Raw genomic sequence first — 24614 nt, forward strand, 5'->3', positions numbered from 1 at the left:
AATTCGTACTTTGCATCGTTCTCTTTTAATGCGTGCATTTAACACCAGTCCAAGCACCGTGCATTATCATCGCAATTTAGTTCTGAAGCGGGCGCAAATTTACCATTCACCAGGTCGGGTTGCGATCGCTTATATTGCTCTGATTGCACAGATGTGTTGACCATCTTATGCAGCAATGAGGACTACCGTACGCGCCGAGGCTAGCTACTGCGTGCGTTGCGATATAATAAACACAAGACTCTGAGCAATCTGCGTAATTTTATTCCTTTAAATTCAATGTGCAATTTACATCTGCGCCTGTCAACTTCATCGTTTCACAGCTGGCACCGTTGCTAGTGCTGATTCAACGAGGCACACCCGTCGCTGAAATTGCAGTTGAAGTGGATAATGCGCTGTTACCAGTTTATATTAGCACGAAGAAAGTAGGCATATATAATTCCGAAATGTTCTAAGCAATGACGCTGCTTTTTTTTGCATAATTCTTCAGATTCAAATACATTTTTATTCTGAAACAGCGTGTTGCGAAGAAAGCAAGGAAAATGTATAAATAGCTTGACAGATCCTTAACTGCTCTTTACACAACACTGCCGCCGCAGTGGATCAGTGGATATGACGCTCGGCTCCTGACCAGAAAGACGCGAGTTCGACCCCGGCCGTGGGGGTCGAATTTCGATGGAGGTGAAATTATAGAGGCCGGTGTACTGTGCGATGTCAATGCACGTTAAGTACTCCAGATGGCGTAAATTTCCGGAGCCCTTCATTACGGCGCCCCTCATTGACAGAGTCGCATTAGGGCGTGAAACCTCATTGAACCAAACCATCTTTACACAATACTTTCTACAAACCCAACCAGACAGGTAAATCTGTCAAAATATTTCGTTTTCTGTTTTCAGTAACAAATAACAAGGTGGGCAGGTGCGACTGCATCTTCCAGACAGCATGTTGAAAAATAGAAAATTGGTTTTGGAGCAAAGAAAAATGGCGCTGTATCAGTCACAAATCTCGGTAGACACTTAAAACGCACCTTAAAGAAAGAGATAAAGGAGGGAGTGAAAGAAGAAAGGAAAAAAGAGGTGCCGTAGTGAAGGTCTCCGGAATACTTTCGACCACCTGGGGATCATTAACATGCACTAACAGTGCACAACTCACGGGAGTCTTTCGCGTTTCGTCTCCATGGAAACGTGGCCCGTGCGGCCGTGTTCGAACCCGGCTACTCCGGGTCAGTAGCCCAGCGCCCTAACAACTGAGCCACCGCGGCAGGTACACCATATTTCGAAAGCTGCGATTACACCACTCTGCTCTGGGCAAAGTTCGCGGAATTTGTTTTCGAATGGCCAAGGAACATGCATTCCCGCCCATGAGCGGCGAAAAAAATCAACATCCACAAAAACCGCCGTGAGACCAGTGGGCGCGAACTGAATGTGCATCGAAAATAAATGGAGGCATGTGATAGATACTTGTTTGCACTTATATATCACGTGATGTGCTACCGTCATTATAGTCATAGGAATACCGCTGTGTAGCAGTAGTCAACGATATTTATAATAATATTATATTTTTCCAGAAAGTTTCAAACAATCGCGGTCGGATTCAAGAACTTTCTGCTTGTGGATGGGCGTCAGATCAGCGAATCCGGACCAAAGAAAAACTTCAACCCCACGAAAATAGACAGAATGTTTCAGTGAACCCAACTGTCGCACGACACGTGCGGTAACAAGCCAATATTTCATACAGGAGTGACAGCGTTTTTTTTGTGTGTGTTTCTGCCGTTTTCTTCTGTACCATCGCCGGAATGCACCCTTGTTGTTTTCTACTTGGTACGTACTTGAAAGGTCACCCGAGCGTTTCGCCACAATCTTGAGCACGTGTGCCGGTTTCTGCGATATTCGAGACTTGACAGTGTAGCTGGCTTTTTTTATTAAATGTTCACAGGCACTTTCACCCTGCCCAAAAGAAAGAAGAGCGGATATTCTTCACCCAACGAGCGTTGGGTACACAAGCTCATAATTCCACCGGCGAAATTTTTTTTTGTTTGTGGGCACAAGCTCCGCAACAATCAAATTGTGTTGGGTGTCAACATGCCTACGATGATACGTGTCGTGAGAACAGCGTGAACACTACGAGCAATTAATAAATTTTAATATACCTTCAATAAAAATGCTATCTATGAAGCATGAAAGAACATGCTAAGATTATATCTCACAGAAACATCCAGTTACAGCCACTTAGATACGTAGCTGGTTTGAGTGAGTAGGCGTTGAATTTTTCTCTTACTCGAATGTGTCAGGGCGCCAATTCTTTAGACTACTTTAGGAACTGTTTTTGTTTTCTAAAGGCAGCGTATTCTAGCGTTTTGTTCTTGCATGCAATTAGCTAAAACTGGCGCATTAGTTCCTATCCTTGCTTACTCGTAGCCTAAATAAACTCTATGAAGGCGGAATCGTTTGGTATCTCATATTGTTCTGTACGCTGATGGCCAGTGTTTCTGAAGTGTTTGTTGTGATATCTGGTAGCAAGGAATTATAGTGGGGTCATGCTGGAAGGTTAGGGCGCCTAGTTCTACAATCATCTTTCCACAATTTTTCGTCAAGGAACCTTCTGCCTTGAGATACGCTCTTCGCAGTGCGACGGAGCAGATTATCAACCTTTGCTTCTTTACCTGCTGTGGATACTATTCCATATCAGAGAATAGTTCCACGTAAATATAAAGCTCTGTTCTGAGACGCACATACACGTTCAAAATTCCTGCAGGTTAAAGGTGAGAAACATACTTCTGAAATGCTTGTGGCATTTAGAAGTAAGGAGGGGAGAAAACTAATGGTAATAAACCTGATGTATTCTAAAGATGTGCCCGCCCTCCCGCTTTTTAGAAGAGAGGGCGCCTTACACTTTAAAATATACGAAAGCCATAATGTACAGTCAAAGCGATTGAATTCATTTGTTTTATGTAGTGACCCTTTACCACCTGAAGAGCGGTACAATGCATGCTGACTCCCTGCGCACCTGATCTTTGACTCACGCAGAGCAGTGTGAGTGAAACCGGCGTCGTCGTTGTGGACGTCGTCTGTGCTTTGAGCAAAAAAATTCCAGCAGAAGCCAGCTACTTGGGCCAGCAAGGAGACGTGACCTTGTGGTGCCATTACAACCTGCCCACCGGAGTGTCAGCAAACTACCCACCGTTCCAGGTGGCAGTAAAAATAATGCTTGTTCTTGAGGCGTTGCTCGGCAGGAGTAAGCCGGATCGCACAAGCCCCACTGGTGGCAGCACCTATCACCGCAAGGAAGTGGCGCATCGCTAAATCTCTTCACCACTGCGCCAAGAGGAGTACGGCTACCCCCCAGGATCTATAAATTTAACGTCGAGAATGACCAATTCTGCATTCATGGCAGCATGGACACTAACCCATTAACGCTGTCACGTCTACCCTTACAGCGGAGCTTAAGTGTCCCCACCAACTTTTGAGATCGAAGGTTCTGCTATTCCTAAGTCACTGATCATTCATTGCAAATCACCCCCTGACTGACGCGACAAGGAATAAAAATGAAAATGAAAATTGGTTTTTCGGGCAAGGAAATGGCGCATGATCTTTAACGTGCACTGAGATCGCACAGCACTCAGGCGCCTTAGCGTATTGCCTCCATAAAAAAGCAGCAGCCGTGGTCGGGTTCGAACCCGGGAACTCCGGATTAGTAGCGGAGCGCCCTAACCACTGAGCCACCGCGGCGTTGTACAAGGAATAGGCAGTTTTAGTTTCATATACGTACTGAGTTCACATGCGCAAACATAAAGGGTCTACGCTGCCTACGCGTATGTCCTTTGAAACCGTTATGGTTAGACGCACCCGACGCACGCCACGTGTTGCGCCTAGCGCAATTTACTAACAAACAAAGACACTGCTGTAGTCGCTCTAATGAAAGAGGAGTCAAAGCAAACCCAGTCCAACTGCGTCAGAGCACTACTATGACGACGGCAGACGCTACTTGTTCGGGCTTAACAGCTTAAAATTCTCCCTTCTGTCTAAAAAAAGCTATTTGACGCTTTAAACTTTTTGCTAGGGTAAGAATGGGCAAAATAAAGGCGAATGCAACAGTTCTGGAGACGGTATCACTTCGAACGATTAGCGACGAAGCTGTTATCGCTGTGAAGCCGGCGGGCAGGGCGTCCACATGTTGTGAAGGCTACGTACGCAAGCACTGCAAAGACCGCAACGTAAAAATTCGAATCTCACGTACATCCGTGAGACTCACGCACACCGTTCGCGGCCTGCGCATGCGCATCGGTCACCCGTAAGAGCTCTACGTACGTGAAGCTTCTATCTACCTGAAACTAGAACTGTCTAATGTCATCAGCGCATTGCAGAATGCTAAGGTATTGTGCATTGTCTAATGCACAATTGTTCCTAACCACTCTCTTAATACCTGCAGTAGGAAGGCGATGAAAAGCAATTTAGAGACTGTGTCTGCCTGCCTGACACCCTTCATTGTAGGCATTTTATTTTTCTCTTTATGTAGGACTGTGTTGGCTATGCAGCCGTTATATATTCTCTTCGACAAACGTAGCAGGAACCAGGACAGCGCTGCCGTTTACTGGCGCGAGGATCGCCGAACAGCCACGCTCGCTCGAGACAAAGGAGACTCTCGGCCACACGCTAAGATATATGGTTTGGCCTCAAGGTGGCGCTGGCAGAGTGTGAGCAGAGTGTGGCAATATCTGCCCGTACTTCTTCATCCTTGTACAGCAATGGCTGCTTGACAGCGCGTGTTTCGACTGAGTCAAATACTTTCTAGAAATCTACGAAGGCTGCTTATAGAAGTTGGTTATTGTCGGGGCATTTCTGTATCAAATGAGAGATAATGTGTAATCGTAGCATTTAGGAAAGCCTGCTTGGTCATCTGCTTAATTGAACTCTACGGTTGTCTTGATTATATTAGCGGTAACCTTTGCAAACAGCCTGAAGGCGACGGAGTGTAAGCAGATAAGCCTGTAATTTTTCAAGTCTAAAATGTCATTTTTTATGGGTTAGGGTGATTTTTTCGGTCTTCCAAGATTCAGGTACGCTCGTAGACATTAGACAATATATATACAGGGCGGTTAGTCTTTCTAGCACAAATTGTCCACCGTTTTTCAACCGAAGTACCTTTACCTGATCCTCACCAGCTGCTTGTGCCCTTTGCATTGCTTCTAAGGCTTTCTTGGATTCCTCTTTTGTTACTGGCAGGATGTTCAGAGACTGTGCACTACTCTCTCTCTCATAACATCGTGATTACATATGCTACTGGATTGTTTGGTGTAGAACTCGACGTCTACTTTAACTACATCTTCAAAATTCCGGATTGCATTGCCCTGCTTGTCGCTTACCGGATATATTCGATCTTTGACTATTTCTAGTTTCTTTGATACTGCTTATGACGAGGAAAGGGCACGGGCCTGTCAGCTGGCTCTCTCTTAGCCACAATAAATGCTGGGTGCATACAGAATGGAGTCTAGACAGATCTAAGTTTGAAATTTGGAAGAAATAACACAAGGTAAGCTTGCTAATGGCGTAGTTGAAATATTCAATAGGAGCCTAGCCGTGGCCTTATTTAGTTTGTGTTTTATTCTATCCATTCCTCTCTCTACCATCGCGTGCCCTCATCACCTCTGCATTTTCATACTGTTACGACGAAGTGGCAGTGGAAGACGAAGTGGCCTCTCGCGTGAAAGGACGAACGAAGAAGAAGAGGTTAATGCAGCCTCCTGTTCGTGTTGGTGCTCTCTGCTTGGAACTGCATTCTAACCCCCAACACTTGTAAATTAATATATATGGTATTTCTCCGTAACATCCTGGGTGGAGTTGCGGGGTGGAGGATGATGCTCGCTAAGGGCATCATCGAACCGTCCTCCCGTCATTGGGCCTCTCCCGTCGTCCATGTTGAAAAGAAAGGCGGCAGTCTGCGTTTCTGCGTTGATTACCGTCACCTGAACCGCATCATAAGAAGAGACGTGTACCCACTCGCAAGGATAGATGACGTTCTCGACGGCCTCCACGAATCTCAATACTATTCTTCCATTGATCTTCATTCCGGTTATTGGCAAATCTCCTTTGATGAACAGGAACGCGAAAAACAGCTTTTGTCACACCTGACGGTTTATAACAGTTCAAAGTCATGCCTTTCGGACTTTGTAATGTACCAGCTACCTTCGAAAGGATGATGTACTCGCTCCTTCGCGGATTTAAGTGGACTACGTGTATGTGCTACCTCGACGGTGTTGTCTTCTCGCCCACCTTTGCCTCGCACCTTGAACGTCTCAGCAGTATCCTGACTGTATTTCGTACGGCTGGGCTACAGCTCAACTCGTCCAAATGCCGATTCGGCCGCTGGCAACTCACCATTCTTGGACATCTCCTCGACGCCTCCGGCATACGTCCTGACCCCGCTAAAATTGAAGTGGTGCAACACTTTCCTCGCTCACAGTCCCAGAAGGACGTGCGCAGTTTTCTTGGGCTGTGTTCCTACTTTCGCCGTTTTATTCAAGATTTTGCCCTCATCGCTCTTCCCCTCACTGACCTACTGAAGACCGACACCGAGTTTTCTTGGGGCCCTGATCAAAATGCGTTTTCCACGCTTGTCCGCCTGCTGACGTCATCAACGGTTCTGGCACAATATTCTTGCCTTTGTGGCGAAAGGCTTATATAGGAAATAAGGAACGAACCGCGGAGACTTCGGCGTCAAGAAGAAAATGGTGCACAAAACCCCCGCTGATGTCATTAAAAAAGAAAATTTTGTTTCGGGTATTCCTGGCTCCTTCCTGTCACCAGGCTAAGCCCTCATGTACCACCGACATGGACGACATCTAGAACATCTAGATCCCCGAATATATATATATATATATATATATATATATATATATATATATATATATATATATATATATATATATATATATATATATATATATATATATATATATATATATATTTGGCTGTGTTTTCGTAGAGTAAATCAATTTAATTTTTTACGCGGCTTCCGCCTCAGTATAAGCATTAGCCTTTTCACCTTTGCACTTTCTTTCTTTTTGAAGCTATTAAATTTCTGCTCTCCGTACATTTTAACATTTTAGCTTTCTTTAGCATAACTTCCCTGTCCCTATCATTCTTTTCATGACACGATTTTTATTTTTTTTGCCTGCGGCTTTCAGTAGTTGTTTTTATTTCGCTTTGCTTATAGATTTGTTTTGGGTATCTGTCGATGTTTCGGTAGGTGCATGTTATTGAGATGTGCTTCACGTTTTTTTTTTGTTTATCACTCGTGTCTGTGTTTCTGATGACATCAGTTCAGGTGGCCATATTCATTCTCTATTTTTGATTGCTCTCTTATACTTCATGTGCATATAGCACTCTTCCTCTAGGACCTCACATCTGCCCTTTATGTACATACTGCACTCCTTTTCGTGTTTTCTCAATAAAGTGAAACGTCACCAGTGTGTTTTGGGCTTCCTCTTGTCCCATTGTTTAAGCTGGCCCCCGTGAATGGCTCTACCAACCATATGCAAAAGAGAACGGTTAGGAGACGGCAATGCATGGTCTAACTGATCAGCAATTTTAAGTGGGCTCATTTCGAGCCTAAAGTGTTAAACACTATCCTCCAAGTGTATCTGAGTAGAGCCCAACGACGGTTTGTAGTTTTAAATGCTGCCACGTTTAGCTAGCGTACGCAGTAAGCGGGGCACCCAGTGCTCTTCTCCTTATCAGCTCCTCACTGCGCCACAGCGCTAGCCTTCTATTCTTGGAACATAGCGAAGTGTGTGGCATCCTTGGGCGCATTCCATCATTTTGGGCAGCCCCAAAAAGCTGACATCACCGACATAGTCGAGTCGCACTTTGCCGATGTGCCAAACCACTGTAGCTTCATTAGTAGAAGACATTATCTGCCTTTTGAGTTGTGTGGGCCCATTCTAATGCCGCCGCTGTAGAGCGCCAAGAATTCAGACTCGCAGAACGAACGGAACATGGATGATGATTCCGACAACTATGATGAATTACGAGCTTCCGAAATGCTTGCGTGCGTTGGGGTACATATCCTGTGCTTTCACGCAGCAATTGTAGAGAACTCGATGTGGCGCAATCTTTAGGATAATTTAGACACTAAGAAATGACGGCCTATCCGTTGTATGGCGAAACCCAAATCGACACCTCTAGCCCCCTCCACGTAAGCATATTTCCAAGGTGAACGACTACAACCAAAGACGTATCCAAACACTCACTTTCCCCAATCTCCACCATTTACACCGAATTCATCCAACATCCTACTCAGATGGATCACCTTATTGCGGTAGTATTCCTACATTTACACACATTAGATCGGGATGCAAACCAGAACCCAACCACTTAAAGCCACCCAACTTGGTGATGGAGTAGTGGAAAGGAACGCTGCCCGACGGCACCCTGGAAAACAAGGAGGCGCTAGACGCCATCCCGGAAGCGTCAGCGAAAACTACTGGAGACCTGGACTTAGCACTTCACCCACAATCCGCTGTGGTCTCCTTTTACATAATAAATGTTTATTCTATCTCGCTCTCTCCTCTCGCAGAAACTCAGCAAATCGGACGGAGTGAATTTCAGGCTGAACAATATTACAATGTCTCTGGTGATCGGACAAAGTAGAGCGTCAGCAGAAATAACGATGCTCTTAGGAAGAAGACATGTGGAATGTCGATCATGGTGGGCGCAATATCAGTGCATGGAAATTGCTGGCTTCTGCCTTTTCACGGATTGGATTCAAGTGAATTAACCGCAGATATTGATGATCTTATTCTCAACGCTCCTTCTCAAACTGCTGACGTTTGCGTTCTCTCTGACGTCGTTAACGTCTTGTGTACTCAGTCACAGCAGCGTACTATGTTTTTCTCGCTGCTTTGTATCCGAAACAATCGTGACAAACTAAATGGATTTTGAAAGCCGGCTCTGCGAACATTCAAAGTCATTGAAAGAATACGATAAATATAACCGTAGACCAGCTATACCATGGCTTATATGTCCTTGCATTCTCAAGACCAAATAAGTCTACAACAAAGCAATCTGGAATATGAATGACGGAGAGGAATCGTAAAAATATTGTTACTAAAAGGTGTTCGCTTCAGAACAATTGAATTTTATGCCTCAGGTTAATCGAGTATACTTCGGCATCCGCTCAACAGGCATCTCAGTTCTTGTAGCCGTTATATCTATTACTCCCGGAAAGGAGTTAAGGCAATTTCAGGGGAAAATTAGTAATTGTTAAAAACCTCTCATTGGCACCAACTGTCCCCAAGAACATTAGCACTGGCGTGTCTGTCTCTCCTCATTTAGGCACCTACTGGCATGAATTCAATGCTGCTGCGAGACTCAGTGGATCACGCACCGTCTGAACACAACTGATTCTCTATTTCTGGAGCACATTTAGGTTTTGGTTTTGAGGAAAGGAAATGACGCAGTAACTTTCCAACATACTTTGGTGGACACATTTACGATCAATTCTTTGACTGGAGAGTGTAAGTACACTGCGAAATATTTTAAAATGCAGCTATTTTTCCCGACACAGAAGTGACATCACACACACACACACACACTTGATAATAAATTCGAATTTAAAGTCCTTTGTTTTGTATTGCATCGTGATTCTTACGTCACACAACCTTTAGTTCCTGAAGCTACATCATCGAAGGAACTGCAGAACTGCCAGGCAGGATTAGTGTGGCACATCGCAAAAAGAAACATTCATGGACATACGATAAATGAATAATGAGAGAATAAACATGGATGTATGCTATGAAATATGTTTCCTAACCAACCCTTGATTGCCGCCGCGGTGGCTTGGTGGTTATGGCGCTTGCCTGCTGACCCGAAAGACGCGCGTTGGATTTCGGGCGCGGTGGTCGAATTTCGATGGAGGAGAAATTCCTTCATAAAACCTTCATAAAACTTCGTACTTAGAATCAAGAACCTCTTCACTTTGTTAAAATTAAAAGCATTCACTCGTGTTGCGTTGTCAGAAATGTACATTCAGGTAATAGAGCGTAGTTAGAACTCTACATTCAGGTAAAAGCAAAAAAAAACGCACTGCACGAATGGTCTTTGCAATGCTTGTAATTAATCTCAGGTATGCAATTAGGCTCTCCTATTCCGAATAAAAATATTAACAGAACACTGAGAGCCACTTTGTCTTACTTTTGTGCGAAATAAAAATCAGTACCGTTGCTCTTTCATGGTATGTTGAAGAACAAGAAGAATGCTTATTCATAAAAGAGGCATTACATAAACAATAATGAAGGAAGTCCAACAGCTCAAGGCTGAATTTGGACCTCCTATGAATCAATTTATCAGCTTTTGCAGAATAATTTTTGTATGGCAAACGCAGTGAAATGAAAAAAAACAACGGCGAAAGAAAGAAAGAACGAAAGACTAAAAAGAAAACAGAAAACGTTTTGCTTTTGCTTTTACAATAAAATACATATTAGTTTTGTACAGTTAGATAAAGATTCCCGACACACATATAAAATAGCTGGTGTTGAAAACGAAGAAAGCGGTATACAAAACGAAAAACGTGTTTGGTAGTAATGTTACGCTATTGTGATATTACGGAGAATAGTTGGCGTTTGAATCAGAACAGTGATGGCGATTGTTTGACATGAGAAGGCACGCTATTCCAAATTTGTAAAGGTGCAAAAATAGCCGTCTGGTTCGCATAGTTTCTTCGAACTGCGGGTAGTAAAAAATTAGTGTTCCTAGCAAATTTTGTTTGGTTAGTAATGTTGAGGGCCTCGCGGTTGATTACTTTTGCGGGTATGGTATTTTGCACAGCGTTATACAGTAGGAGTTGTGATTGTGAAGAAATTACAGCGCATCGCTGTGGAAGTTATTATACGAATGCGTTGATTTTGAAGCTAATGTAGTTGATATAATTGCGATGGGTAAGTGTATCCACATGATATGATACAGTTATTACGATGACTATAAGTGAATGCGTAGTGAAGATGTTAAAGTACCACGACTGAAAAGGGACACGCTTTTATTAATGCTCTGATGCCGAAAGCACATATTTGTTTTATGCTTGAGTCATGCTTAATGCATTTAAGGTTAGCGTCTCAAGCGACGCCAAGAATACTGCAATGGCCAGATACTTGAATGGAAGGGAATCAAAATATTGTGATGGGATGTGTGCTGGTGTCTTGCGACTTTTGGCTAAAAATATTTAATCTGTAAGCAGTTATGATGACACCGCAATAAAATATTACTGAAATCAGTACTGAGCATTATTGTGAAATAGTGGATGATTTCTTTGCACGCAGAGTAAGTGACATCGTAATGCCTGAACACCCAAACAGATCGTCGAAATCGTAATATCTATTGATTCAATCTTGTCTAGAAATTCTCGTTTCGAGCCGATGGTTTCGCAACGGAGCGGCCATTTTCGGTGGCGAAATAAGGTGGTATCCGGATTGGGCGCTGTCTTTCTGATTGCTTGGGCGTCCAGTCTTTTCTTCCTTTATACACGCGAAACAGATCCAAAATATTCTCTCTATGAGTGCTGTAAGCTTTTTGCATGCCACAGAAACTGAAAAGAAGAGCGAAAGCTTAAGAATAAAAGAAGAATGCAGTCGGAGACACCTTTCACTTCACTTCAAACTTACTTTGGAGGGGGCAGCGTGGTTCAGAGCACACCAATAATGCAGCGAAAGAACAAGATAAGCCGGTCGAGAGACTGAAAAATGTGAAGAGAAACACCCGACAGCAAACAGGAGGCGAGGTTGGGTACGGGGGTGGACCACCTTCCAATACTACCTGCTATGAAACATTTGAGTGCTTACTTTGTTGAGTTAATCACCCCATATCCTGTCTACAGCGCCTACGCGCGGGGACGACGCCGTCAAAATGCGCAGCTGTCGGCTGCCCCGCAAAGGGACAATTACGCGCAAGCTTCCAGTGCATGTGTGGTAGGCGCTGTTCTGTTTGGTAGCGCCCAATCTCTGTACTGGGTAAGTGAAACGCATGAGTGCAACGCGTTGTTGTCTGATGTTAATATTTTGACTGTTCTGAGTGGAATAACTGTTGTTCGCCTGCTGCGACCTAAATAATTATTTTTGCACTGGTCTCTGACAGGCATGCTGAATCCATTTCATGAGATTAATCTGCCCTGACGAAAATATCTCGAGGAACCTCTAAGGAGTCAATTGATTTATCAATGGCTAATAATATTTTCGTTTTCAATAGCTTGGTGGGCTGCTAAAGATTTATTTCTTGCCGAAAAAATTAGGCCAAATTTTTCCGCTACTCTTTCAACCTCGGACGTCAAGACCGAAAATAGATCCACCATCTGCGCCTTATGAATGACTGCTAAGTCATTCACATTAGCCACATGCCTCTCCAATCTGCGCACAGATCTGTCTTGACTCGAGGCATTGCAGTTTTTTCGCGGAAGCAGCTGGAGGTGGTGGCCCCTGTATGTTATTTTCCAGTCTTTCCTAGCTTATGAAAACTCAGTTTCAGTAAAAGTGTTGTTTTTGCGGAAAAAAACGCGGCAATCTATAATTTTAGCTGCTATTCGGCAGACTTAGCCGTTTAATATCATGCTGAAATCGCGGGCAAATTAACGCCACAATTGGGGCCGTTACGAACAGTTTTCATGGCTTAATGTCTTGCCCACAAGCAATCAAGCAGAACAAAGCACCGGGGCACCTAGCCGAATAGGATACGGTGTGGATGCAAATGCAGTTGCTTCTTATCGTTGCGCTCAAGGATAGAGAGCCCTCACTTCAAATATTTTTAATGCGTTCGCCTCAGAATGTTTATGCGAACGAAAACCTAGTGGCGGCTGGTGACCAGTAAAAGTTAAAGTAATTTTATTCAGGCAGCAGTAATAGATGCCTAGGAGGCAGTCATAAAGGCCAATTGATGCCTGACTCAGTGTCGGCCCCCTTCCCCTGCCCAACATACATCACTCAACAGCAGTTAGTCACATCGTTCAACCAACTTCAGATCAGTGATCACCACCAAAAAAAGGAACATATTAAGACAACATAGCGTACAGGACTGAGTCGTATTGTGAGGAAACAAATAGCTAAAAGAAGTGACATGTAGTCATATGCAGAGGAAATAAACAAGCGGGAACAATAAAAGGCATTCATAACAAAACCATCTGGTGTCTACTTAGAACCCGGAAAAAAAGAAGGAAATAGTCAAAATTGTGTGCTCAGAAGATATCTGTTAATGTTTTTTTTAATGCTTGAGCTGAGAAACTGTTAGTTATATTACTCATAACCATGGCGTGCCTATTCAAGAAGTAAGGAATTTGTGTTCCGTAGTTTGTAAGAATCATGACTTGGTTATAAATGGTATTGCGGAGATTATACATGTTTCTTTATAAACATATTTCTCTATGCATTCGTTTGGTTTTAGTGTATACGACTGCTGCTAGTTTTTTCAGGTAGGATGTTTGTGATAGTCAGGATTTGGTGTTTTTTTGAATAACGCGGCCGAGTGAGCTAAGCGTGGGACATTTTCTATTTGGCGCTGAAAAAGTTTTTGTAGTAAATGTAGGTTCCCTAAATTTGTTTTTGTGGTCATACCCCATACAAGAAGACCGTAGTGCAGACGGGAGTGTACTAGAGCATAATACAATTCCTTTCTGGACCATGATGATAGCAAATTATTTAGTTGGTAGAGGAGCCCGGCCGTTGTTGAGATATCTGCACGTATTTTTGCAGCATGTGCCGACCACTTTAGGGGTTCGTGAAAGACTACACTAAAAAATTTATGTGATTTAACGCGTTTGATTTGTTCATTGCCCAAGTGGAGAAGAATGTCTGACGTACATTTATTTTTTGGTCGAAACACAATATATTTTGCTTTGTTCGTGTTAAGGGCTAATTCATTTACGCCAACCCACAACCATAGGTTACATAGCCAGATATTTGCCTCTCTCTCAATATCTACTGTATTCGCCCCAGAAAAAAATGCGTCAATGTCATCACCATACAGGAGAATTTCTGGGGTTAGTGGAATATCTACATTATCTTTAATTTACAACAGAAATAATAATGAACTAATTACAGACCCCTTTGGTGTCCCATATGCGATAATACCAATATCTGATTGCGCTTTGACTACCGCCGTAGTCTGGAGTCTGTTTGGCAGGCAACTCTTCATTAAGTCTAGAGCAACACCTATAATTCCGTAGTTGGGTAACTTCTGCAGCAAGATTTCATGTTTGATAGAGTCGAATGCTTTTTGAAATCAAGAAACAATCCTACTGTGTATAATTTATGCTCAAAGTTATCTATATATTTATCTATAATATTTAGGAGGACCGTTTTCGTTGTTTTACATTTTTGCAACCCATGCTCTTGGTCTACTATGACGTCGTTTTGCTGACAGTAGTTTACAAGGCGTGTATTTATAACTTGTTCTATTATTTTATAAAAAATTCGCAAGACAGAAATAGGTCTACAGTGGTTAAGGCTACATTTATCGCCTCCTTGATGAATAAAGGATACTCTTGCAGTTTTCAATTCATCAGGAAAGACACCCGAACTTGGGATCATATTGCATATATGCGACAAAGGGCGGCTAATAATATGTGCAACTGATTTTGTTGGTTGCGCTTTCAAGTTATCTATTCCACAAGCACTGCTGTTGCTTAGCTTTTTTAGTAGCAAAAGTATTTCTGCCTCAGTAGTAGGAGTCAAATAAATTGAACCCGCAATAGCCGTGCTCATATATGATTTGCAGACAAGGTTAGAGCTATCCGCGTTGCCCGTATTAAATACTCTTGTATTTATGAAGTGTTCATTGAATTTATTTGCTAGCGAGGTTCCAGTATAGGTTCATCCGAGAGAGCAGAAGAAAACTTTATGGCACCATACTTTGTCCGGGAATGGATTCAAACCCTTAGCGGGGATAACACATCAGCTTCTCGGTCCGCAATGTCTGTCGCCCTACTTCCAAATGTTCAAGATGGGCACACAAATAAAGTCGCGCCAACAAGCCCGGAAGAACACAATTCAGCTTTAGACTAGTCGGCCAACGGCGCGGCCTTTCGGCCCGCGGGTTATAATGCCACCCTGTCGCGCTGTGCATTCCATCTCATTGTCTTCATCAGCTTTCGTAGGTGCCTCTGGAGATACGCTTTGGCAAACGTTGTCTGTTTTTTGCATACATACTCCGCTCATTTTAGTATTTTCGGATTGATGTCGAAAGTCAGCAGCGTGTTCTGTGTTTCCTTATGTGCCGTTGCTCAAGCTTGCCTTCGCAAATGGCTCGACCAACCATCTGCTAACCAGAATGGTTAGCAGACGGCAGTGCATGGCCTAACTGATCAACAATTCGAAATGGGCCCGTTGCTAGCCAAAAGCGTTCAGACATTCCACCCAAGTATATTTGAGTAGAACGCAATGCCGGTTCTCTCGTTTTACATACTGCCGCTTTTAGCTAGCTTATGAGCTCGGCGGAGCGCCCAGTGCTCTCCGCCTCTTCCGGCCCTCACTGCGCCACCGCGTTCGCTTTATTTTCTTGGAACTTAGTGACGTGTTTGACCTTTTTCGGCGCGATACATCATTTTGGGCAGCCACATGGAGCGGCCATCGCCGACATCGGCGAATCGCTATTTTACGCGGCGCCAAATTCTGTAGCGTCAGTTACTAGACGAAATTATCTGTTGGTTGAGTTATGTTGGTCTATTGTAATGCCACCGCTCTAGTGCGCCTCGAATTAAGACTCGCAGAATGAACAGGTTCTGCAAGATAACGCCGACAACTATGATAATTTATGTATTCTTAAATGCTTACGGACGATGAGGTGCATCTCCGAAGCTTTCACGCAATAAATCCAGAGCACTCGGTGCGGCGCAATTTTTTAAGACAATTTAGATACCAAGAAATGGTGGCCAGTCTGCTGTATGGCAATAGCAACACACAGCGCAAGTCGTTGCAGTAAAACTGCTTTCATTTTCACCTCTCACTCTGTGCGAAACTAATGGCTGCGCACATTAGGCCACTTTAACAAGATGTTTCTCTTTTGATTGCTTATTTTGAAGAATTCGAGCATGTTAGACCAAAACATTGGCGCTTGTTTCTTCCGAAAACACAGAAATCAGAATCAACTATACGGAGGATGTTCATGACGAACAGGACTTGCTGCCGGACTGGTTACCATAGCTGGTGTCTTGTTTCGTATTGCCTTCCTTTTATGTGCACAATCATAGACAGGCTCATTTGGTCCTGGGTGCTCACCTGTGTTCTTGCCATTCTCTGACCTCTCCTGTAGATATAGCTTCTGTGCGTAAGCTCATCTGCAGTTCGCAAAAGCAATAAATGCCTGAGCTTGCGGGTTTGGATTTCGTAAGTGCGTTCTGTAGACGAATTAAATTCGCTCACACCTAAAACATTTGAATTTCTTTGTTGCCCTGCTGCGACCGTTCAAGTCCCCCGCTGCTCTGTGTGGTTTTTTCTATGATGGTCAGATGACGCTGGTCGTTCAAATCTGCAACATTGCAGTATGAGGTGAAGAAAACTACGTTTGGAAGCCGATGAATGGTGACGCGAAGACGACGTTTGCCTAAGCGTACATCTAGAGGGACGGCTAAAAGCTCATAAAGACAATGACATCGAATGCACAGTGCGATAGGAGAAAGAGGAGGAAGAAGAAGGGCAGGGAGGTTAACCGGAAGAATAATCGGTTTGCTACCCTACACGGGAGGAAAGGTTGAGGCCATAAAAAAATGAAAGAGATAGGAGAGTGGCAGAAAATCTAAGTCACTATCAAAAGTCCCCGTTCGTTAAATTCACTGCAAAGTCTTTCGTTCCGGCCAAAAATTCGTAAGGGGCAAAGCAGTGCCTTGGCGGCCTTCACCACCGACGATTGCCTCGGCCAGGGAACGCGAATCTTCATTTCCCTTAGTGGGCGTGGATCTAGACACTCCAGCGCATGGCAGAGAGAATGCCTTTCGGCTCTATAGGCAGGGCAGTCACAAAGAATGTGGGATATAGTCTCGTCATACCCGCAGATAGCACATGAAGGGCTATCAGCCACACCGATTAAGAACGAGTAATTCTTGGTGAAAACCACTCCAAGCCACAAGCGACACAGCAAAGTTTTTTCACGCCGTGGTTGGCCGCATGGAAGCCAGAGCTTCAGATCTGGGCCCAAGGAATTTAAATGGGAATTGGAAAATTGTCTGGAATTCCACGCGGCAACTGTGACGTCCCGCGAAAGTGCGCGAAGCCTGCCCACTGCGTCTGATCACGAAATCGGGATCCACACAAAATCGCCGTCGTGGTGAGCAGTTCGCGCGACCCCATCCGCGCGGAGATTGCCAGCAATGCCGCTGTGTCCCGGTAGCCATTGGTAGACAATGTCGTGTCCTTTATTTATGGCAGAGTGATGTAGTTTCTCATTTCCGCAACCAGTGGTTCATGGGCTCCACTGCGAAGAGCAGCTTGTAAGCCTTGGAGGGAAGCTTTGGAATCGGTGGAAATATACCACTGCTGAGGGCCCTGCTGATTGATGTGTTCGATGGCGACACGAAGAACGGGGAGTTCTCCAGCTGTCGAAGAAGTCTGGTGAGCTATCCTAACTCTAATTTCGATAGTCCTTGCGAGGGTGAGCACGGAGCCCGAAGAACTCATAGGGTTCTCTGAGTCGTCGGTGTAGGCGCGCACCCGGCTTGCATGGTGCTCATGGAAATATTCAGGAGTGACTTGTTTTTCGTTCTATCGGCGATAAATCTATCTTGTTCCTGATGTCATGTATTCAAAGAAGCACCCGGGGATTGTGCAGGCTCCCCAAGTGGCGAAGACGGTCGAGAGGCGGGTGTAAACTTGGACGGCAGAATGGCAAGATGGTGAGACGGAACCCGGTATATGTGTCGAAAATGTGCCCTCAGTGCGTCAACTGTTAGGTAGGTAGGGATTAGATACTCCTGGGCGATGAGTACAGATGCGGCCGTAGAGGCACATTTCATCAATCCTAGGCAAGTCCGGGGAGCTTGAGCTCGAACGCTTTGCAGACTTTGTATGTTTGTTTTTCGAATATTTTCAAGTGCAGGGAGGTTGTAGCGAAAAGATCCCATGAATAAGACGTTGTAGAGCTGCATCATCTACCGCATTGACGCTCCCCACGAATTACCCTCAAGAAAGGCGATAACGTGAGAAATCGCTGTCAGTCTCTTTTTCATGTATGAAATATGGAGGGTCCATGATAGATTTCGGCCGATGATTACTCCCAGAAACCGATCGCTTTTTTACGTAGGGTATTGCTGTGCCCTTTATGCATACGGTATAATGAGACATGTTCTTGCGTGAAAAGGCGACAAGCGAGAACTTTTCGGTTGAAATCTGTAAGCGTTGCAGGTGGAGGTAGGCCGCAAGAATACTTGACGCCTTTTGAAGTCTCGCTCGAACATTTGGGCGTGTAACCCCGGCTGCCCTGATGCAGATGTCGTCTGCATAGTTTGAGAGTTGCGCCGACGGTGGTAGTATGTCGACAAGCCCGACAAGTGTAATGTTGAACAGCGTTGGGCTAAGCAATCCACTTTGCGGGACTCCACGGGAAGTGAAATGAGAAGATGTTGGGCCATCCTCAGTCTGCACAAAGAGAGATCTGCTGCATAAATAACTGCGTATCGAGCAGAATACGCAGCCAGCAAGCTCGGCAGCTTCCAGAGCGTCCAAAATAGCCTGATGAGTTATATAGTCATATACGCCCTTAATATCCTGGAACAATGCCGCGGTCATGTGTTTCAAACGTTTTTGGCGCTGGACGAATTACATCTCGGCCACGTTCGTCTACGTCATAACCCGGACATTATAGCCGAATATAAACGGTAGCGCTCCAGGTACCACTCAATACGAGTAAGTACCATCCTTTCCAGTACTTTGTCAACGCGGCTAGCCAGTGCAAATGGACGGTGTGATGTCAGGGCAGGTGGTGATTTCCCTGCTTTCAGGAGTGGAACTAGACGACTGGACTTCCACTCGTCTGGAACTGTGCCCTCATTCTATGATTTGTTGTAATACTCCAAAACGACACGCCTAGCTTCTTGTCCAAGGTTTTCACGTGCTGAGTATAGCACACCGTCGGGCCCCGGCCATGATGAACGTCTGCAACAAGCCAGCGCGGCATCATGTTCCTCCACGGAGAACGGAAGTCCATCCGAGAATCCCAAGAAGCGGGAACGTCGCTCCAATGCAGCTTTGCGGGTGGGGTGGACGGTACTGCTACCCTAGCACAGAAATCCTGAGCTACCTCGACCTCGCCACGTCGTTGGTAGAGTGCGAGAGACTTGAAAGGATGCAGCTTTTGTGGGGATGTTCGAAGGCATCGATCGACATTCCAGAAACGTGACAAAGGTTTCCGTGGACTAAACGCTTCACAGAATGACCTCCAACTTTGTGCCTGGAGGGCTTGAATTCTGCGCTGTTTTTTTTTTTGCATGCGCCTTGCATGTCGGAGATCAAGGCTCGAATTTGTGCGTCGGTATCTACGCTCTGCCCTCTGTCGCAGTGATCGCAGGCGCTGCAAAAAAATGAAAAACTGAAAATTGGTTTTTGGGGAAAGGAAATGGCGCAGTATCTGTCTCACATATCGGCGGACACCTGAACCGCGCGTAAGGGATAGGGATAAATGAGAGAGTGAAAGATGAAAGGAAGAGAAATGTGCCGTAGTGGAGGGCTACAGAATAATTTCAACCACCTAGGGATCTTTAACGTGCACTGGCATCGCACAGCACACGGGCGCCTTTGCGTTTCGCCTCCAATGAAACGCGGCCGCCACGGTCGGGTTCGAACCCCGCCGTGGTGGCTCAGTGGTTAGGGCGCTCGCCTACTGATCCAGGCGCTGCAGTTCCATATCGAATTCCGTGTACTTTGTAACTGGGGTGAATAACCGTGTCGCGTTTTCTATTTCCTCCTTAATTTTCTCTTCCAAACCAGCGGAGGAACCTTCTCTGCAAGCATCTTCCATAACTGCTTGAAACACTGACCAATCGATGCGTCGAATGCGTGTGGCAGAGGTGCATGCGGAAAGGCCAATAATGATTAGATATGTAGGGATATGGTCACTTCCGCGGGTTTCAATATCAGAAAACCACAGGACGTTGCTGGTAAGGCATCGAGAAATGAAAGCCAAGTCAAGGCAACTGCTGTAAGTAGTCCCTCGATTAAAGGTTGGGGAGCCGTCATTTAGACACTGAATATCATAGAGGCGAAAGACACAGTGCGATAGGCTGGCGTTATAACCCGCTGGTCGAAAGGCAGCGCCGATAGCCCGTTGGTCTAAAGCAGAATGGCGTTCTTCCTGGCTAGTTGGTGCGATTCTATTTGTGGGTTCAGCTTGAACATAGTCATGTAGGTACACTAAAGTAGCGGACACTGACGGTGATGTGTTAGCGCCACGATTGGTTCGAATACGCTCGTGGATATAAGTATTCTACCTTAGTTTTCTTTTTCTGCCCTCTCGGAGGTTCGTCACCGACAGTCGGCCACCATTAGGTTTTCGTTCGCATAAGCGTTCCAATGCATGCGGAATAAAAATATTCGCGAAAAGAGCTCCTTATCCTTGAGCGTCAGGATAAGAAGCTACTGCATTTGCACCGACCCTGAATCCTAGTCCACTCGGTGTCCCGGTGTGCTTTTTTTTTGCTGATCAATTGCTTTCAAACAAACCATGAGGCCATGAAAACCGTTTGTAACGCATCAATTGCGGCGTTGGTGATGTATGCAAGCTTTTCTGTACGACCAGACATTTGAGAATTGCATGCTGCACACTCGTACTGTATTGTTAGACTAGCACTTGTAATTTAATGACTATTTTTTACTCTCTGATTCTTTGTAAAAAAATTTCCGGACGTTAAGCACTCTTCGAGAACTTGAAGACTGAATAATCTTATTTTAAGTAAAGGCTTCGACAAAATCTACTCCTAGATACTTGTATTTTTTAACCGTTACAGTCATGCTTTCATTACTTGAATTATTATGGTTGATTTATATTTCTCGAGAGGACTAGCGCAGTAAATATATATTGGTTAAAAGCACTGTTCACGTGTCATTAAAAGAACCGAGCTGCTTTAAAGTTTCTTCCCCGCATTGCCAATTGAGTTCAACTAGTGTGACACACCTATTTAACTTCTCACCTGTTTAGGCATTTTACGGTGTTACATGAGATCAACGTATGTAATGTACAGGACAAAGTAAACTTTAGCGCAGCTTGTCTGGGTATAGCGTACCCTGCTTATTTCCTGCAGAAAAAGTGGGCGAAGTATAGAAGGGAGCCTAACAGTTACGGAAGCGTAAATCCATCCCATTTCTTTGTGGGCTATGCGATAAGCCATGCCTTTCTTCTATGAGAGGTCTTCTTCGACTTTGGTGATTTGATGGATTTAAGTCCAAGAAGTATAACAAGCTTCTAGTATATCTTACGCTATCGATGCATCATGGGCGTTCTTTTTTAACATCTTCGAGGAAACCACACCCAATGCTCGGTATTTTCGAAGCCTAATCTATAACGTCGCATTACCCGGAACATTATGAAAATAATCTTTGCAGAAAGAATTACTAATAAATCGCATGTATTGAGCACGACTTTATTTGAATATTTAGGGTATGGTTTATTCGCTTTACTATGCAGCGCTACCCGCCTCATTTTGTATTGTAATAGATTCCAGAGTTCTAGCACAGCAACAGGGCAAGAAGATTGTCGGCACCCTCGTTTGTCAATCCAAGATGGCGCGCCTCCAGGAAGTCGTATATACAGTTTATGGAGAATTACGATTCTCGTTAATGTGAAATTTAAACGCATCTCTGCAGAAGATACATTTCATACAAAAATGCATTGTGTCGGCATGTATTGCCCTTTTTCCAGAATACCAGATCTGTCTGAAGCGAACATTTTTAGCGATCTTTGGAGTTTGTCAGTTTTAAGTCCTGATTGATTAACTGTACAGTGAGTGGAATGGATTTTATTTTCTATTCTTAAAAGCTTCGACACTCTAGGGACCTTTTGGCGATGTTTCTATCGGTAGAACGATTCTATCTGCGAGAAATGACTTCTAGGAACTGTTAGTAATGAGACTCCTGAGTGGGAAAAAATACTACGTGGCAGCATCGCTTCACTATCTGCAACTAGCATATAAGATTTCACTTTCAGCAAAGCGAACGTCGCTGTAGTTTTTTTTTACTGTTAGGATACGTAGCACGTGATTGTTGTGGCGCAAGAACAGTTTGCTTTTGTGAGATCCGGAATCCCCAATCGCGCACGCATGAGCTTACACACACACACACACACACACACACACACACACACACACACACACACACACACACACACACACACACACACACACACACACACACACACACACGCACGCACGCACGCACACACACACACACGCACGCACACGCACACGCGCACATACGCACACACACACACACACACACACACACACACACACGCACACGCACACGCACACGCACACACACACACACACACACGTACATACATACATACATACATACATACATACATACATACATACATACATACATACATACATACATACATACATACATACATACATACATACATACATACATACATACATACATACATACATACATGCATACATGCATACATGCATACATACATACATACATACATACATACATACATACATACATACATACATACATACATACATACATACATACATACATACATACATACATACATACATACATACATACATACATACATGTACACATTCATATGAAGCGCGGCTGCTGACCCGAAACACGCGGGTTCGACCCCGGCCGCGGCGGTCGAATTTCGATGAAGGCGAAATTCTAGAGGCCCGTTTACTGTCCGACGTCAGCGCACGTTAAAGAACACCTGGTGGTCGAAATTTCCGGAACCATTCACTACGGCGTACGTCATAGCCTCAGTCGCTTTGGGACGTTAAACCACCATAAACCGAACATTTATAAATACTTTCGTATGTGGGTATCTGTTGTGTCCTGGGAGGCCGCCCCTAATTTTTCTAAATAGCGTTTTTGCGGTCAGTGAAGCTTCTTGTGGTATATTAAATACGAGTGCGGCCGGATGTTCGAACACAGTTAAATCATGCTACCTAGTAAAGCGTTTCACTAAATTCTGATAGTTAACTTTGTAACTATTACCAACAGCGGTCTGATTCCAATTAATAGTTTCGTATCCGGCCTTTAATAATACCCATTTATGTTTATAGAGTTTCAAAAACGATATTAGCCTGGCCGCTGTGGCTCAGCGAATTTGGGCCATTTCTAGCGCCATTCGAAAATCGCGTACCTGCAAAGAGAGATTATCGATGTCCTTCAACACACGAACTTCATGAAGGCAGTGCCGTGTAAGAATCTTTGCCACGTAACAAACATTGTTACGAGGAACCGGTGGGCCACCCAAGATGTCATGCTCCAGCTATCACGTGACATACTCGACCCCTCCATTATGAACACAAGAGCAATATTGAGCCTCGATCTCAAAAAGGCATTCGACAAAGTGTCACACAATACCATTCTGAAACATCTAGCCGACCTCAACCCAGGCGAACGGGCGTACAATTATGTTAAAGCCTTCCTAGAAAATAGAACGGTGGAGATCACCGTTGGACCACTGAAATCCACCCCAATCAGGCTCGGAAACAGAGGGACACCAGAAGAAGCAGTCTTGTCCCCTTCCTTTTTAAATCTGGCTTTAATCAAGCTTCCAGACAGGCTCAACGCAATTCAAAACATCCATCACAATCTGTACGCAGACGACATAACTATCTGGACGAACCGCGGCTCCGATGGACAAATTGAAGAAGCTCTCCAAGCAGCGGCTGAAACGGTTGAGTTGGAGGCAAGGAGAGCCGGCCTCGAGTGTTCCCAACCAAAATCAGAACTCCTAATCGTACGGCGGAGCAAGAAACCTGAAGACAGGATCCCCATCAACATTACGATCCAAGGCAAAAACATAGATGAAGTGGAGAACATACGGGTCTTAGGACTCCACATCTCCAACACCTCCCGCAACACTGTAGCACTGGGGAGACTCGAAAGCTCAGTACACCGGGTGGCTCGCATGATCAGGCGCATCGCCAACAAGAGACGAGGCATGAAGGAGCACGACCTATACAAATTTCTTCAAGCATTCGTCATCAGCAAAATTACATATGCCTTCCCATATCTCCATCTCAAGAAAGGAGAAGAACAAAAGATCAATACCCTAATACGGCATGCATGCAAAACGGCGTTGGGCCTTCCTAAATTCACAGCCAACGAGAAACTCCTCGCCCTGGGAGTACACAATACCTTTTCTGAACTTAAGGAAGCCCACCTAACAACACAGACGGCTCGACTCTCCAGCACTGCAGCGGGCAGAATCATCCTGCACAGACTTGGCATCGAAGGGGAGCCTATGGCGGACCATCCAGGCCCCGTTCCTAGCCATATCCGAAAAAAGATAAAAATATTACCTCTACCCAAGAACATGAACCCGCAAACCCAACAGGGTCGGCGGGAAGCAAGAACCAGAGCTCTGCATCGACGCTTGCAGAGTCTTCCAGACGTCATCTGCGTCGATGCAGCC

Source organism: Amblyomma americanum, chromosome 2 (genome assembly GCF_052857255.1).
Source record: "Amblyomma americanum isolate KBUSLIRL-KWMA chromosome 2, ASM5285725v1, whole genome shotgun sequence".
NCBI lineage: Eukaryota > Metazoa > Arthropoda > Arachnida > Ixodida > Ixodidae > Amblyomma > Amblyomma americanum.